Source organism: Asparagus officinalis, unplaced genomic scaffold (genome assembly GCF_001876935.1).
Source record: "Asparagus officinalis unplaced genomic scaffold, Aspof.V1 AsparagusV1_Un296, whole genome shotgun sequence".
Classification (NCBI taxonomy): domain Eukaryota; kingdom Viridiplantae; phylum Streptophyta; class Magnoliopsida; order Asparagales; family Asparagaceae; genus Asparagus; species Asparagus officinalis.
Window position 1 is genome coordinate 43,284 of NW_017972561.1, and position 17,949 is coordinate 61,232.

The 17,949-nt window shown below is 34.3% G+C and overlaps 2 long non-coding RNA genes across 2 annotated transcripts; both read left to right on the forward strand.

Annotated features, from left to right (window-relative positions):
• The first annotated feature begins 10,594 nt into the window (after window positions 1–10,594).
• LOC109827565 lies at window positions 10,595–11,180 on the forward strand. The gene is made up of 3 exons (XR_002243463.1): window positions 10,595–10,637; window positions 10,725–10,985; window positions 11,067–11,180. It is a non-coding gene; the product is annotated as an uncharacterized LOC109827565 (long non-coding RNA).
• A 2,505-nt stretch (window positions 11,181–13,685) lies between these two features.
• Window positions 13,686–15,446, forward strand: LOC109827564. The gene is made up of 2 exons (XR_002243462.1): window positions 13,686–13,717; window positions 15,185–15,446. It is a non-coding gene; the product is annotated as an uncharacterized LOC109827564 (long non-coding RNA).
• The last annotated feature ends 2,503 nt before the right edge of the window (window positions 15,447–17,949 follow it).

Sequence of the window (17,949 nt, forward strand, 5' to 3'; positions counted from 1 at the left end):
TTCTTCTCCTTCTGATGAATCTATTCAACAATCACTCCCCTCAGATGACCAAGAACCTGAACCCGAACCTGAGCCTGCTTTTGATAGATTTAGACCGGTTGCTCCCTTTCCAGATAGACTCAGGTCTAGGAAACACTCTCCTCAGGAGGAGAAAATCCTAGAGACATTCAAGCAGGTTAAGGTCAACATTCCTCTCTTAGATGTAATTGAACAAATTCCATCTTATGCTAAATTTTTAAAAGAATTGTGCACTAAGAAGAGGAGAATAAATGTTCCAAAGAAAGTCTTTTTAGCCGCCAAAATCAGTGAAATGGTATCAAATCCCATACCTTTGAAACGTAAAGATCCAGGTTCCCCCATCATTTCATGTATCATTGGTAATACTCACATTGATAAGGCGCTTTTAGACTTAGGGGCCAGTGTCAATTTGCTTCCATATTCAGTCTATCAGCAATTGGGTCTAGGTGTACTGAACCCAACCAAATGCACCTTACAGTTGGCTGATAGATCTGTCAAGGTCCCTATGGGTGAGTTAGAGGATGTTCTGATTAAGGTTGGAGATTTTATTTTTCCAGTAGATTTTGTAGTCTTGGAAACACAGCCTGTTTCCAATCCCAAAGGACAGACACCTGTCATCTTAGGACGACCGTTCTTAGCCACTTCTAATGCTCTCATCAACTGTAGAACTGGTCAAATGAAGCTGTCCTTTGGGAATTTGACTGCTGATCTCAACATTTTTAATCCAGGGGACCAACCAAATAATCAGCCTCTAGAAATAAACTACATTCAGGAAAGATCAGAAGAAGAAGAAGAAGAAGAAGAGTGTGATTTAAGTTTTGAGGAAATTTTTGATGAAGAGTTAGAGTTTTTAGAAGAAGCAGATCAGGTCCTTGAGAATAATAAAACTGTGTTAAACATTTGCTGCTTTGAATTAAATTTTGAAGAACTCTTTCTTGATGAACTTAGATTCTTGGAGAATAATCAACAACCAAATTTTCAGAACTTCACAGAAGAATTGGTTGTTAGAAAACAAAACTTCACAGTACAAGAGTCTAAGTTCATTAAGAAATACAAAATGCATGACACCAATAATACCTACCTTACCTTGTTGCAAGAATTATTGAACACCCCGAAATACTTAAAAATTCACATTATTGATTATATCATTCTGAATTTGTTTAAAATCCGGGGAAGAATTTTCAACAGTAAGGTAGGATTCAATGTAGAACAGGAACTCTTCATGTTGAATATTTCATTCTACATTGTTTATTTTGTTTATTTCAGAATAATAAAAAGAATTTATTCTTCTCTCATGTGAGAGTTTCTTGTTCAGTTGTAAAAAAAAAGAAAAGAAAAAAAAAGAGAGAAAAAAAAAGAAAGAAAAAAAAAGAAAAAAAAGAAAAAAAAGGAAAAAAGAAAAAAAAAACAAGAAAAGAATAAATATTTGATTTCCTCCTCCTCAGACCAAAGGTAATTGCAGATTTTTATCAGCCGACCAAATGTAAGTGCTTCACTTCTTATCTGCTTTACTTTATGCATCATAGAGTTTGCATTGAGGACAATGCAAAATTTAGGTGTGGGGGTGGGAATTAGTTATTTTTTCTCTTTATTTTACATTTTTAGTTACATTTTGTTTTTTTCCCTTTTCTTAAAAAAAAATTTATAAAAATATCGTCACTTGCCAAATTGATAGAGTTATGTAATAATTGATTTATTTGATAAATTTGAAATTTTCTAATCCCTAATTAGTTATTTACTTAAGTGACCTTTTATGATAACTCTAAATAAATTTCTTAAGAAATGATTTTCAAAGTAGTATACTTTACTTAAGCCTTAACTTGGACTTTTATTTAAAATAATGAAATTTTTGCATGCCTAACTTAGAGTTGAAAATAATTTTTCAAAGTGTCTTGATTTACATATTTTTCAAAATATATATACATATACAAAAAAAAAATTGCAAAAGAAGAGTGCGAAAAATGGGCAAAAAAAAAACTCTTTAATTCAAGGTCATTCTATCTTATTAAGCCTAAGCTGACCGAGTAATTAAGCCCAAGGAGTATTTCCATACTTAATGACCTAAGCCCATTTGGGTTGGGATCCATTGGCCCAAAACTCGTTAAATGGTCACTTAGAAAGCCCGTTAAAGTAGAAAAAAATCACCAAGGAAGAAAGAGTTAAAAAAAAATTAATTAAAAAAAATATAGTTGTATATATGGTCTTGGAAAATATTTTAAATCAAGCAACTTGAAAATTATTTAAAACAAAGAGTTAGCATGTTCTTTTCAAAACTTTTAAATTAAATTTCTAAGTTTGGCTTGGTTTTGTATTGCTACAATGAGAAGATTTTCTTAAAAATATACCTTAGAGTTATATATAAAAATGTTTTCTTGAGTGATAACTGGCTCCAATTAGATTATCTAAAAGTTATCAAGTGAATTTAGTTATTTACTGACTTCTTTAATTTGGCAAGTTGACCGAATTTTGTGGGTATATTCACTGCAAACCCTCACGAGACTACAACTCGTCCACTAGGGTAACCTAGGGGTTTAAAGGCTTGTTGTATGCGCTAAATACAACCGCGATTCCTGCGAAAGTGAGTTAGGATTTTCTTTTTATTTTCTTTGCTAGAGGACTAGCAAAAGTTTAGGTGTGGGGGTATTTGATAATCACATTTTATTATAATTTTATACCCTCATTATTTATTTTTAATGAATAAATATACCACTAATAATTGTTTTTATCTTTTAATTGCAGGTTAATGAAGAATAAATCTCAAACTCTCATCTCTCAACAAAAACCCATTGATTAAATGAAGAAATGAAGAAAAGAAGAACATTGGAAAATCAATTTCCAAATTATCCAAAAGCCCAAAATAAATACATGAAGAAATCACACCAAGGAAGAAAGAGTTAAAAAAAATTAATTAAAAAATTAAAAAAAAAGGGAAACTAATAAATGTTTTACAATTGTATATATGATCTTGGAAAATATTTTAAATCAAGCAACTTGAAAATTATTTAAAACAAAGAGTTAGCATGTTCTTTTTAAAACTTTTAAATTAAATTTCTAAGTTTGGCTTGGTTTTGTATTGCTACAATGAGAAGATTTTCTTGAAAATATACCTTAGAGTTATATATAAAAATGTTTTCTTGAGTGATAACTGGCTCCAATTAGATTATCTAAAAGTTATCAAGTGAATTTAGTTATTTACTGACTTCTTTAATTTGGCAAGTTGACCGAATTTTGTGGGTATATTCACTGCAAACCCTCACGAGACTACAACTCGTCCACTAGGGTAACCTAGGGGTTTAAAGGCTTGTTGTATGCGCTAAATACAACCGCGATTCCTGCGAAAGTGAGTTAGGATTTTCTTTTTATTTTCTTTGCTAGAGGACTAGCAAAAGTTTAGGTGTGGGGGTATTTGATAATCACATTTTATTACAATTTTATACCCTCATTATCTATTTTATATGAATAAATATACCACTAATAATTATTTTTATCTTTTAATTGCAGGTTAATGAAGAATAAATCTCAACTTCCCATCTCTCAACAAAAACCCATTGATTAAATGAAGAAATGAAGCAAAGAAGCACATTGGAAAATCAATTTCCAAATTATCCAAAAGCCCAGAATGAAGTCGTGTAGCCTGTAGAACCCGGAGAAAATCAAAAATCCAATATGAAAAGAAATCATATTCAAAATGGTTGGCCACAAAGAAACGACGATATCTCCTAATCCGGAAGGCGGAATTTAACATATAATATATGAAAATCGCCTATCTCGACGAGACGAAGCTATCCGTGAATATATATATATATGAAAACCAACATAATGTGTGTGTATAGATATTGAGCTTAACGTACTTAACACACATAATATAAATCCTAAACTAAGTTACCCAAGCTTGATCGTGATCTTCAATGAGCTCAACTTGGTACACGTGCGGATGAAGCTTGAACTTGATCTTTAACTTGAATTGTACGTTACTTCACCGACATTCCGCCAACCTCCTTTGGATATGATCGTTGAAGCATATATATATATATCACTATATATATATATATATGAAAACCAACATAATGTGTGTGTATAGATATTGAGCTTAACGTACTTAACACACATAATATAAATCCTAAACTAAGTTACCCAAGCTTGATCGTGATCTTCAATGAGCTCAACTTGGTACACGTGCGGATGAAGCTTGAACTTGATCTTTAACTTGAATTGTACGTTACTTCACTCCACAATTCCGCCAACCTCATCTTGATATGATCGTTATGGCGCAATCCATCCAACCTCCAACTACGTTGTTTGTCTATAATAAATAAGAAAACACAAATACTAGACAAACAGCATTAGTGATAAATTGTTTGTTAAACATCATCAAAACAAGAAGGCCAACAGGATATAGTGAGTGACTCGGTTCCTTTCAATCGAGCCGCTTTAGCAAGAATGAAGATTCCTCACAATCCGAATGAGCACAACATGGATGTGGAAGAAGAAGAAGTTGGTGAAGATGATGATAACGATGAAGATGAAGATGAAGCACAAGCTCAACCTCAAGAGCAAACACATGAGCAATCTTTTGACTATGCTGGAATTACTAGTCAATTTGAGATTCTCACTACAAATCAAACACACATATTGGAAACCCAAGATAGATTGGTTGCATCTCATTATGTAATGCAATACCAACTTTCCCAAATGCGTGAGAGTCAAGATGCCATGCGTATAAGTCAAGATGAACTTCTTCGTTACTTTCATGATCAATTTCCTCTACATCAATAGAGTTCATTAGTTATTAATGAACAAGTATGTTAGCTATGTTTGCTTTTGCTAGTTAAGTATGTTTGTTATGTTTGTTTTTACTAGTTAAGTATGTTTGCTATGTTTGCTTTTGCTAGTTATTAATGAACAAGTATGTTTGCTTTTGCTTAATGAAATTTTATTTTTAGCAAATATTCTTATCATTTATCTTGGTTAACATAAGAAAATTGTTGCATAAATTTTTGAACTCATATTTTAGTTATTCTAACCAATTCTTAAATAACTACTTGATGGTTAGTCTCTAATAACTACTTCAATGGTTATAAATAGAGAAATATTTATTCTTAAACAACCCAATACATTCAATATGACTCCCATAGAAAACTTAATTTTCATTGCAAGCTTATGTCTTCCTATTTGGATGGGAGATGTAATGGACTATGTGCATAATCTTGAAGATTTATTTGAAGTTTTAGGCCATGTTGAAGAAATATTAGGTTGTATTGAAGAAATGTATTAATTGTTTCATTATTTATTATTATCTCCCTTTCTATTCTTCTTTTTGTTAAAACAAATTAACTGTAAACTGATTTTGGATGACAATCTGTAGCTAGAAATGGTAACCATAATCTATGAGAAGTATTTTTGTTATTCCATACTAAAAGGATGGCAGTGACCACAAGTTACATGAATAAATTGCAATTCAATATGGGTATAAATATATACTCGAAATTGATTTTGTTTGATTAATGAACTGAATCCTCCTCCATTAGACTCATCAAGATTTTGTTGGGAACATGGTTGATGTTACAATATCTCTTGTATTTTGATGATAACAAATCATTATTTATCTAACATATTTTACTGCAGATTCAAGATATACATCTCAAAGCAACAATCAAGATATTAAGGCTATATCAAAGACAAGATTTCAAAGATCAAAAAGATGAAGTTAATCAAGTCACTTCGCACTTCAAGAAGAAAATATACTTTATAAGAGTGATGTAATTCTGTCTTTTCTTTTAGAATCTTTGTACAAGCCTTGATCACACACACAACACACTAATCACTTAGAAAATCATAGAAAATATTCTAAGTATAATCCTAAGTCTAATCAACGAATGAATAACATTTTAAACTATTGAAAATATGTATAACATAGTTTCTGGCCGACCAAAGAAATGTCTGGTCGACCAGATATAATAACCAGAAACTCTGTCTGGTCGACCAGATATGTACCTGGTCGACCAGAGGCTCCAGACTCAGACAGAACTTCCAGAATTTCTCTGTCTGGTCGACCAGGCCTCAATCTAGTCGACCAGACAGCCATTCTAACTGTCATTTTTTTCAAATAAATATGAACATTTTGTGAACGTTTTTGGTAGTTATTTTTGAATATTTTTGAACAAAAATTATACCTATAAATAGGTGTTAAGTTCTGAAATTTGATCTATCAATTCCTTAATATAAACTTGAGTTTTTCTTGACTTCTTAAGATCATTTTGAAGAGAAAAACTGCATGAAAATTTTAGTTTTGTTCTTGATTAAAACTCCATTACTCTAGAACAAAAACCATTCCTATAGCCTATTGTAAGTCACTCACATCTACACATCAAGGCTTATAGGAAGAGAAAGAGTTGTACCATTTTGTTTCAGTTTGATAATCTCTTGAAAGAAGAGATTGTTGTGGCATTGGCAATTGAAGATTGTCAAGGTTGTACGGTTTGCTTGCGGGTTGCAAGTGCTTGCGGTTTTGCAAGTGGAAATAGTGGAGAAATCTCAAGCGAGGCTTGGGGACTGGATGTAGGTCTGGAGGACCGAACCAGTATAAATCCTTGTGTTTGCGTATGCAATTTTCTGTGATTGTCTACACATTGGTTTGATCTTTCTTACTCTTTGTGATATTATTTTATTGAAATTTAAAGTTTCCGCATTAGATTTCATAAACACTATTCAACCCCCCCTTCTAGTGTTTGAATGCCATTGCAGCGATCCTTCAATTGGGGCCAACCCGCCAGCTGAGCCTCCCCCGTGTCCGCCAGATCCTTTGTTGCCCGAGCTCCTTGTGGCCCTGATCTCTGCCCTCCTCTGTCCGTCACCTCAACCCTGCTCACACCCTCCTCTATTCCTCCTTGCCGCTGCCCATTGCCAAACAACCCCTCGCTGGAGTTTCTTTTGACGTCGTCGTTCAAATCCCCATACTCCACCACATCAGATTCGACCCGCACCGTCGACGTCGATTCATTCGATGAAACCTGAGGCAAGATCCCGAAACTCGATTATTTTTATTTTTAATTCTTAGTTTTATTGTAAATTATTATGTGCAAGATTCCTTTACTTATTGACTCGCAATTCAATTTCTAGACTTGTTATGAGTTAATTAATTAGATTAGTCTGTGATATATTATTACCTGCGTGGGATTGCTTGACATGAATAGCTATGTGGAAGCTTGTTGTTTTATCACTTAGTTGTTATCCAATAGGAGAGACTATACATAAAAACGACTCCTGTTAAAAGAATGATTTATAAGCGTGCTTCAAAGCATGGCTATACTCACTCGACATCGATATTTCGATGTGAGGAGTCCTTAGTTCCCTTGATATCGATATCCCGATATAAGGTTTCCTTGACTATTACTATTATAGAATCGACTAGACGATGCACTCTTGATCAGACGTGTTAGGGTTATGGTTATTTTCATAGTTTTACAGAAGTCGTTCCACGGTAACTCCGTGGCTAGTGCATAATATTTTATGTACAGTTATGTAATTAATATGACAAACATGGGGTTATAAAGGAAAATTGGACGGAGAATATAGCATGTATATAAACGGGCACAACACTTTCCTGTTATCGTGATATCGTGAGTGTTATATACATGGGCCAGAGGGCCAATACTTGACTTGAAGGCGGCCTCCGGATAGGTTTACAGGGACCCGATTATATACATGAAAACATTCTTCCTCAATTCAAATAACATGTAAAACAAGAATAATATGCTTACGTGTATTAGGGTGGACGTTGTTAGTTTTGTTGAGATGTAGACTAGTGTTTTTCTTTTCATACATAGATCGGGATTAATATTTAATTATCTACAATTTGAGACATATGGTATATACATGAGGGTTTTCTTGTTTGGATTATTTCGCTCGACGTACTACGTCTCTTGTTGTAGATTTTTAAATATTAATTCCATCTAGTTATATGATATTGTTACTTGGATGATTATTCTGATTGCTAGCTGCATGTTCTTGTTACTTGGTTGATTTCATGGATTCTTATGATTATCATGTTTTAGTAGTGAATTTGCATGTTGATTTTGTCGGATTTCTAGTTGCACGTTCTTTTGTAATTTCTATTATCGTATCATTTTCTTCTTGGGTTTTCGTTCGTTCTATTTGTTTTGTGGGGTCTTGCTGTGTGCCATGCACGCTGACGTACACATGTTTTCTCTGGTGTACGTCAGACTTAGAGGAAGAACAGGTTCAACTGGGACATCACCAGGAGCCGAAGGATCCTCCACAGGACTGCTTGTAGACCGAGCAGAAGAAGTTGAATCTTAGTTATTCCCTCTAGTTGTTCGATAGTCTTTACTTACTTTTGTAACATTTTCTTTTCTGTTTGATCATTGTATTTTATTTTCTCCAGTATTCTCTTGTTCAGATTTGTATAAGGACATGTTTGATCTGTATTTTTATGTCTTGGATGATATTCATTTGTGATATGTATTATTTTATTCTGCGTTGTTCATTATATTCTTGCTATTTGTGATCGGGGACATGTGCCTTTGCGTTGTATTTATTTTCAGACGCTTAGCGTATTCGGTTGAGGAGAAATGGTTATTTTATTTATTCTCCTTAATCTAATACGTCACGGGCTTGTTCACGTTCTGATTCCCGGGTATTTTGGGAAGTGGGACGTGACACCACCCATGTGGTATGATTAGGGCCTAGGCTTGAGATTTCACCAATTGCCTCTAGGTGATACTGAAAGCTATCGTAGATTTCACCAATTCACTCTTCTTCTTCCTGTCATAGGAGCAGCCCCTTAGGGGGGACGGGTGATAAGTGATGTAGGACGCTTGAGCAAATGAATAGGTTGAGAAGGTGCTTCACAAATGAGGCAAACTGCTACTCGAGATATTGTGCTATTCTTTAGATGGATTCATCTAGCTGGGCATGCATGAATAGCCAGAGTTGGAATACTCTCTAGGTGTGTATGAATTATGGACAGTAGACGACTATGATCAGCCATTTTCTCAAAGGGAGAATAAGAGGCCCCACAGTAGGTGCGCGAAACTATTTATATCAGTAAGTTAATTGTATGGATAAGTGGATATAGAGGAGTTTAAGGTCCCTTGATCTTCCCTGATGACAAATTAAAGAGGAAGTAGATTCCTGAGCAAGTAACACCGTTACAGGGCTGATGACGATCTCTTTGACATTGCACTCTGATGTTCAAGTTAGTGATAGATTAAGTAAGTTTACAGAATGCAAAATCTAGTTTTAGGGGGTTATCTAGCATACCTTGGTATAGTGTGGTTTGTCCACCGTTTATAGAGAACTTGTGGGAAAACATTAGTAATTTGATCAGGTTGGTGCAGTCAGTCGGTCCTACTGCACTTTTAAACGTGTCAGCAGTTGGATTTCTTTACTAGGTCCTCGCTTCAGGACGCCATTCGTCTCAGACTCAGATTACTGGAGAAATAAGCGGTGTTCTCATCTGGGTCGAGCTTTCAAATTATAGGATTTGGCTAATTAATTATGACATACGGTTAGCTCTCAAGAGTTCATTAGGCACAATAGTTCTCAGGATACAACAATGATGATAAAGATAATAGTGAATAAAACGCCAAATAAAAATAAACCCTCTTTAAACTTCTCTTAATTTTCTATCATTAAAAAACTCTTAATTTTCTACAGTAAATTAGCAAATCTAAGGAAAGTAAAGACATCATAGTATAAAAAAAATTTGATCGGTTTAGTTATCATTTATAGTGAATCAGGTCCCCTCCAATTATTTGGTAATTGGAGAGGATCCAATTAATTATCCCGATCATCACCGTCTATTTTAATTTTAATGAATGAGATTAAGACCATTGGGCTAAGTGGAATTTTTACTATTATTATAGTGATTTTCATAATAATGGTTTTAAATACTATATTTATCTTCAATATAATAGGAAAAATCTTACATGACCTAATGTCATCCCTAGCAATTAAAATGGACAATGAGGACCGGAGTAATAATTGAGTCTTTTTTCTAATTGGAGGGGATTTGTCACTACCACAAAATAGGTCTACGAGGACGGTTCGGTGGGGACGGTTTTAAACCGTCCCCTTAGCTGTCTAAGGGAACAGTTTTGTGACGGTTCCAATCGTCACAATAGAATCTAAGACAACGCTTTAAAATAAAGCGTTGAGTTTGAATTAGGCTTGGGGCTAAATTATGCAAGGAGCTAGGGGGACGGATCCCGCACATTTTCATTTCTGATTTTAAGACCGAGCGCCACAATTCCCCCCCTAAATTTTCATTTGACCGCTCCGTAAAAACCCTAAAACCCATTCAAATCCCCAATTCTTCATTCAACCATCTCCCAATCTCCTCCTTTGCGTCTCATCCTCCTCCGCTCGAACTTCCCACACATCTCCGCCCCGACCTCGATGGTGTCGAGATCCCTCCGGATCAGCAACGACTCATTTTTGTAGGAAAGCAGGTCGAGGATGGCCGGACCCTGGCCGATTACAACATCCAGAAGTAGTTGACGCTCCACCTCATCCTCCGCCTCCGCGGTGGCGCTAAGAAGAGGAAGAAGAAGACCTACTCCAGGACCAAGAAGATCAACGCTCCGTTCTCCCCCAATGTTTGTTGTTTCCCCCCTCTTACTGAAATTGTTATTTTTATTTCGATGTGTTCGATTAGGGGCAGATTTGTTGAAGATCTATTGTAGGGAGCAGCTGGATTAGGGTTTTGTTGCTCTCTGAAACTTTGCCCAAATTGAGTGAAGATAGAGGAGAGCTTACCAATGAATCATAATCAAGGGGATGAAGCGAGGTCTCTTGTTGTTGCGATTGAGGACGACCCTTTGGCCGAAGTGGGTCAGTCCTCTTCGAAGAGCCATGCCCGAGATGCTCACATATTAAGTTTATCTTTATTCTTCATCTTCTGTGCTTACGGTGCTGCTCAGAATCTCGAGAGCACTGTCAACACCGTGAGCCCCTCTGCTCTGTCCTTTGATTGATCACGAATTGGTCCGTGTTGATTGTTGTTTTTTGTTTGTGGGAGATCACAGAAGGGGGACCTTGGAACAACGTTGATGGGGATACTTTACACTTCGTTCACTCTGTTCTCAGTGGTGGCTTCGCCAGTTGTGAGGGGCTTGGGGACGAAGCGGGCTCTGGTTTTGGGTACCCCATGAATACATGACAAGGTAAATCCTCAAATTTAGATAAATTTTTTCATAATCTTGTTGAATTTAGAACGTTGTTTGTGCATAGACTTTTAGAATTATTCTATTTCAATTAGCTTTTGGATGGATTTTCCTAAAGCAGGTTCCCAACTAACACCAGTGGAAAGATTATTGTCCAATAGTCTTCAGGTTTGTAGTATAATGATATTATCTATGTCTTTAGAATAGTTTTGGGTAAAACAACTCATTTATGCCATGTTATACAACTCACTGCCCAAGTGGTAGGAAAGATTCCATCATGTTTTTGTACTGTAAAAAGCAAAGTAAATGAAAAATCTACAATTTTATTACACAGGATTTTCTTGATACCATGACTAAGAGTAGGCTGCTTTCTTCTATGCTTAGAGATTTAGAATCTAATCTGAACACAAACCTAAAATGCTTTTGGCTTCTCATCAATGAGGGAAATAAATGAAAAATATCACATAATTGTTGAAATATACAGTAAAAGACTAAATGGTTTCCTTTATTGATTTCTCTTATATTACAGAAAGAGAAAAATGAAGTATTTCACCTGAGCATGTGGTTTTTCACTGGTAATGCTAATTTAAGCCTCCTGGACTTAGCTGTATAGTGTTCTTCAAGTGGCAGGGGGAAATGAAGTGCAGAGAAACAATTCTTGATATGCGGAGAAGGGGCTAGTAATTGGTACCTGACAGTTACAAAATTGATAAGTTTTTTCAGGATACTTATTCAATGTTCATTTTAGTCCTTACCAAATTTTAGCTAGTGGAGGAACTTGGAGAAGACAAGGTAAAGGAACTCACTTCAAATTAGTGTTATCAGGACACTTCACCTTACAAAATTTTTGCCATGTTGGATACTTGGAAAACACATGACACTCAAACACCCATATCCTATGATCCAGACACTTTTCACGCCATATGGAAAAGAAAAATAGGATGCTCTGTATTTAACGATTGGGAAGATTTAAGAAGAACATCTATTAATGGATATACAGGGGAAGAATTGAAAGAAATGGTTAAAAATATTATATTACTTTCACAATAATCCAAGTCACTTTTTGTTCCTACATCAATATCTCAAATTGGTAAACAAAAAGTTCTAATAGTGCATGTTGCACCTCTAAGCGTGCAATCAACAAATATGCTTCACAACAAGCACTCTTCTCCACATTATTTGTTTCACGCATGTTTTCAGGAAGCTTGGTGGTATTATGATAATTAGAATGTTGCTGTTATATTTTATTCTTGACCTGATCAGCTTCTGGTTCTTTTTGCTACTAGAAGCACTGTATCCTATATTTTGGTCAGTTCAAATGCTTTTGAAACATAATATGCCTTAAGACACATCTTTCTATACTGAAACAGTTCCTATTTATGCTTTTCCAAGCTTTAAACTTCAAAATCTGATATTTCTTATTTTTATGCTTTTGCTGTTTTGCTAGAGCTCATGAAGTTGTGTTTGCAAATGTTTAGTCTGACTATGTATATACTTTTTTTGCTACTTAAGAATTATATCCTATATTTCTGTCAGTTTGTATGGTTTAGGAACAATATATGCCTTAAACACATCTTTCTGTTGTAACTGTTCTTATTTTATGCTATTGCGAGCTATAAACTTCAAAATCAGTTAGTTCTTTTGTTTGAGAGTTCTACATGCTGTAGATTAAGATCAATAGAGTTGATATTCAGTTTGTATGATCCATCTAAAAGTGCGCATTGTTCAGGGGTCCCCCCCCCCTCCCCCCCCCCCAAAAAAAATCCAACCACCCAACATACCACTGCCACCATCATAGAAGAAAAGACACATTGTTCATTTTGTACAGGTATACCATGTAGAATTCCCATTTAAGTTATTTTTTAATTTTGGTGATGTATAAACTAATTTTTTTTTAACCATTACCAAAAGACAGCCCCAAGCCACATTGTGTCTCGTCAATGTTAGTTTTCTTAATAGCTATAGCCAAAGGGATTCAACAAGGAAGAAAATTTCATTGAGTTTATTGGAAGTCACTTGCAAATGAGATTTCTGTCTTGAAGGCTGCAATTATTAACTGGTGGGATTGGCTTCTATCTGCATTAGTTTCTTTTCTAAAATTTGTGTTGGGTATTTTAGGAGCTATGGAGTTAATGGGGTTTTATATTTGGTTTAGGCCTCTTGACAGTTTTCCTTTTAGTTTCTGTTTGGTCTTTTCTTTTTATATCATCAGTATGTTTCCCTTTTTAAGACGTCCTTTTAATTTCTATAGCCAAAAGGTTGTTGACAGCCTCTATAGCATCAAATTAGGTACTTTCAAGTATCGGCCAATACTTGAAACTTTGTTCTATATTGATTGATTCTTAGTTGTATAATTAGTTGCATGCAAGTTACTAATGGTCTGGTTGTTTTTTAAATCCATGTTCCTTCTGATTGTGTAGACAACAAGTGAGACCAACAAAGCAAATCGTGAAGGTCAAGAATATGTACACACGATGGGGTCAATAAGTTTTGCCAGTATTCGCAAAAAATTGGTATTTCAATTGTTTTTGTTTAATATTATTTATTAATTGCATCCTTTTTTTTGTTCGTTGTTAATGTAATTATTAATATTTTAATTATCATGTCTTTATTATAGGAAAATGAGTTGGGAAGATCTCCAAGTGAAGCTGAAATGTTTATTGATCAGACCCATAAAAAGAAGATAAAACCACAAGGAGAGAACAATCAATTTGATAGTAAGTATATGTCATATCAACTAAATATTACTATTCATATATTGCTTTTTAGGTCCTAATTTTCATATAACATGCATATCAACTAAATATAAAGTTTTTCCTCATCTTCAGATGATTATATGGTGTTTTATTGATGCTATTGATGATTAAGTTTTGATCAAGATTTATATGGTATTTCATATAACATGCATATTCAACTAAATTATTGAATTCATACTTACAGGAGTTATAGGCTCGTTTATGGTTTCTTGTTTACCTATCTCATGACTTGCTATGAAAATGTCAAAAAGTATGATAGGTGTTTGGGCGGTCCATGGTAGTAATACAGTGTACCTATAAGAGTTATAGGCTCTAGTTATCATTACTTGTTTACGTATATCATGATTTGCAGTGTAGTGCTTCTTGATACACACCCATGTCAATTATAGACCACATACTTAGAGAAGCATAGCTTTTATCTATCAGCACTCATTTCCTATTTGACAATGACGTGGTATAGGGTAAGCTATACATAATTGAAATAGATATGAATAAATGAAACAAAATATACATAATTGAAATAAGCCATAAACATATCGAAGGAATGAAATAGCTATCTAGCAAATCTGCTTAAGATTAAAAACAGTACAAGTTTCACATAGATGTTTTTGAGGTCACTAAAGGAATATAGGTAAGCTATAGTTTAGGTTGCCCGGAACATTCTAAACCCTTACCCAAGTTAGTATGTGAGTAGCCAAACAGGCCGTATATTCAGAGGAATACATCAGTTAGATTTGTAAATGATAATATGAATCATCAATATATGAAGTAATCTTATTTTTGTGTTAGCAAGCAAAAGGACTATGCCACGGATAGTTTTATATCTTTAAGATGGTCTTACATTACAAACTCCAGATGAAAAGGTAAAATTAATTCCTAATTGCTCATAGAAGTTGGAAAAGACTGTAAAATTTATTTATATTGTGTAAAAAGAAAAAAATCTGAGCATATGTACATCGAAGTAGACAGTCTTCAAGTTATAAACATCTGCTGCTAGGAAAATGTTTTAAAATTGCCTCGTCAGTTGAATTGTAGACTCTACAGCAAGTTTTAATCCTTTATCCTTCTACCATCCGTGTCTCTTCTATTCTACTTGTGCTTATTCTTAATTTCATTATATACCTAAATATGATCGTCATGCAATAAGTTATGACTCTAAAGAGACGCATACAGTCCATTTCATTCTACTTGTGCTTACTCATCTTTTTATCTTGATGTACGCAGGAAAACATCTGAAGATCCATGCTTGTCGCTCTTTGGGGGATTTATTTGTTGTGAAGATTTAGAACTTAATCGTCTCAATAGAGACATTTTGACCTTTTGATTAAGTAGTAGCTCTTTGTTTTAATCATGGAGGATTTGTGATATGTGCTTAATTTGGTAAGTTTGTGTGTAAAACTTGTGAAGAATTATCTCAATCCTATTGCTATAATATTGTTCTTCGTTGTAATGAATTGTTCATTATATTAAGGCTAAAGTTTGGTTAGTTTGTGTGTAAAACTTGAATTATTGTTTCTTTGTATGTGATGGACTGATGTGTGATATCTGGGTGATTTGTTTTGATCAGTAAAAAATGTAAACCGTCCCCTTTGGTATAAAAATCATCCTCATAGATCACAAACAAAACCGTTCCCATAGACAATATAACTGTCCTCTTAGGTCAAGCTCGAAATCGTATCCCTTGGTATAAAAACCGTCCCTATAGAAACCGTTCCCCTTGCTATCAAATTGTTCCCATTGCTTAGAGCCTAAAAACCGTTCCCCTTGCTATCAAGCCGTTCCCGTTGCTTAGAACCTAAAAACCGTTCCCCTTGATATACAACCGTTCCACTTGCTCTAAACTAAGAACCGACCCCTTAGCACAACCGTTCCCTTATGGTACTGTTGGGGAGGGTTTACAAATCGTTGCACTAGGAGCATAAACCGTCCCATTAGACCTACGGGCACGGCTGCAAACGAGACGGATGTAGAACTGTCCCCATAGGCCTAGTGTGACAGTTTCCATGCCTAGGGTGACGGTTCACAACCGTCCCCATAGGCCTCAAATGTGGTAGTGTGTGTTGAGCATTCATGTGTGAGTATAGTCCCAAAACGGATAGGACAAGAAAGAGCTATGAGTTAAATTAGAAGTTAGTGTCAATACCTAGCATGTATAGCTTTTAGGTTAAAATCGGTTCCTACTATTTGTTCAAGGCTCATTAACTCTAGGGTGGGCCAACAATTGAATCTCAACTAAATAGTGTTTCTTCCCTTGCAGTTACCATTTTTATCGGCGATAATCTGTTCATTGCTGGTAATGAGCAGCATTGAGGCTTTCAATAATTAGGTAGGCAGTTGGAGACAAGTAAGCATTATCTCCTTACTTACACCCTGGTGTATATATTATCCATTCAATAACCTGTACCTAATGAAGAAATCAATGCCAATGATTGAGTTTTAAGGCTAATCATTCACACAACTTAATTAAATTAGCATTATTCTCTCTCTCTCTTGCGTCAATGTTTGGATGCAGACCAGCAGAAGTCAAGCAGTGGATGGATTTTCTTTTTCGTATTTTAATTAGATGTGTACATATCAGCGTGTTGGGGAAAGAGGTTTTCTAGCTGATGCATATTTTACGTTTTTCTAACTCAGGACAATATTCAAATATTTCGCAGCAAGCTAGCAACAGGCGGAAATAGATATTGAGGTGCATCCAGTGATGTAGACGGTGGAAACTCCAATTACGAACTAGAAACGGAAAAAAAAAGGCTGAAAGACTAATGTGGTTCCAGTGTTATGGTCTCGTATTCAAACTGGTCCCTTCATTTTGCTTTTCTCTCAACCTAATCATTGTACCCCATACTTAGATGTAAAATTGCACAAAACACCCTTAAAAGTATAAAATTACACAAAACATCAAAATGTTTCAAAACTTAAAACAGAAAGCATGAAGCCCTTAATATTTTAAAAACTATAAAAACACCCTCAAAAGTTCAAATAAACCCATACATATCAAATCTAAAAATTATCAGCAGACCGCTAAAAATTTAAATTTTGCAACAAACAATCTAAAGTTTTAATAATTGCAAAAAATACTCTTAAAATTCAGAGTTGCAAGAAATATTTTGACATTCAAAAACTTACCACCCGCACATGAAACATAAAAATTACAAACACCCAATTTAAAATTCAAAATTTTTAAAAAACACTCAAAGTTTTAAAATTTGCAAAACATACCCTTAAAAATTCAAAATCACGAAAAAGCGACTAAAATTTCAAAACAAAGCAAAAAAGAGTAGTTATTTGATATTCTTTCATTAATATATGTAAATTTAACTTTTATTTTAAGGTTTTACTATCCTTTTTTGACATCTAAAAGTAGTCTAATTTTATGGAAAAAGATAAAGGTGCAGAATGATTGATAACATCTCAATAAAAATAAAATAGAAGGAATGAAATGCACTATTTTCTGAATATTTTATAGAATAGGTTTTTTTGGAGTAAATTAGGACTTTTTGGAAGGGATTTTCATAAACTTTTTTAGTACTTTTATATGCTTATTTGGATGTTTTAATTACATAAAAGTGTACTAGATTTAGTATTAATCTTTATTTTTTGATTTTTTTAAAGTCTATCAAGGATTAGGAACAAACTCCATATTATCTTTTGTGTCATTTTAGCCAACTTTTAACCAATCATCTTATCTTATGAGATTTAATTATTTAGTTTCTTTTTAGGACGCTATTTTTTAAAGTGTTTTCACTTTTACAATGTTATATTTTCTCAAGTCAAGCTTGGTTTCATGTCGGTCTCAATGACATGGTAATTCAAATTGATTTCAGATTACATTTATTTCTTGTCAATTCAATTATCAATATAAAAATTTAAATTGAGTGTAGTTCATTTAAACGAATATTAAAGAAAATAAATAATCACAATGCTAAAGTTTAGAGATTTAAGTAAGCAAAAACCATCAAAGTGGAACCAAGGAACAAGTTTTAGTAAGG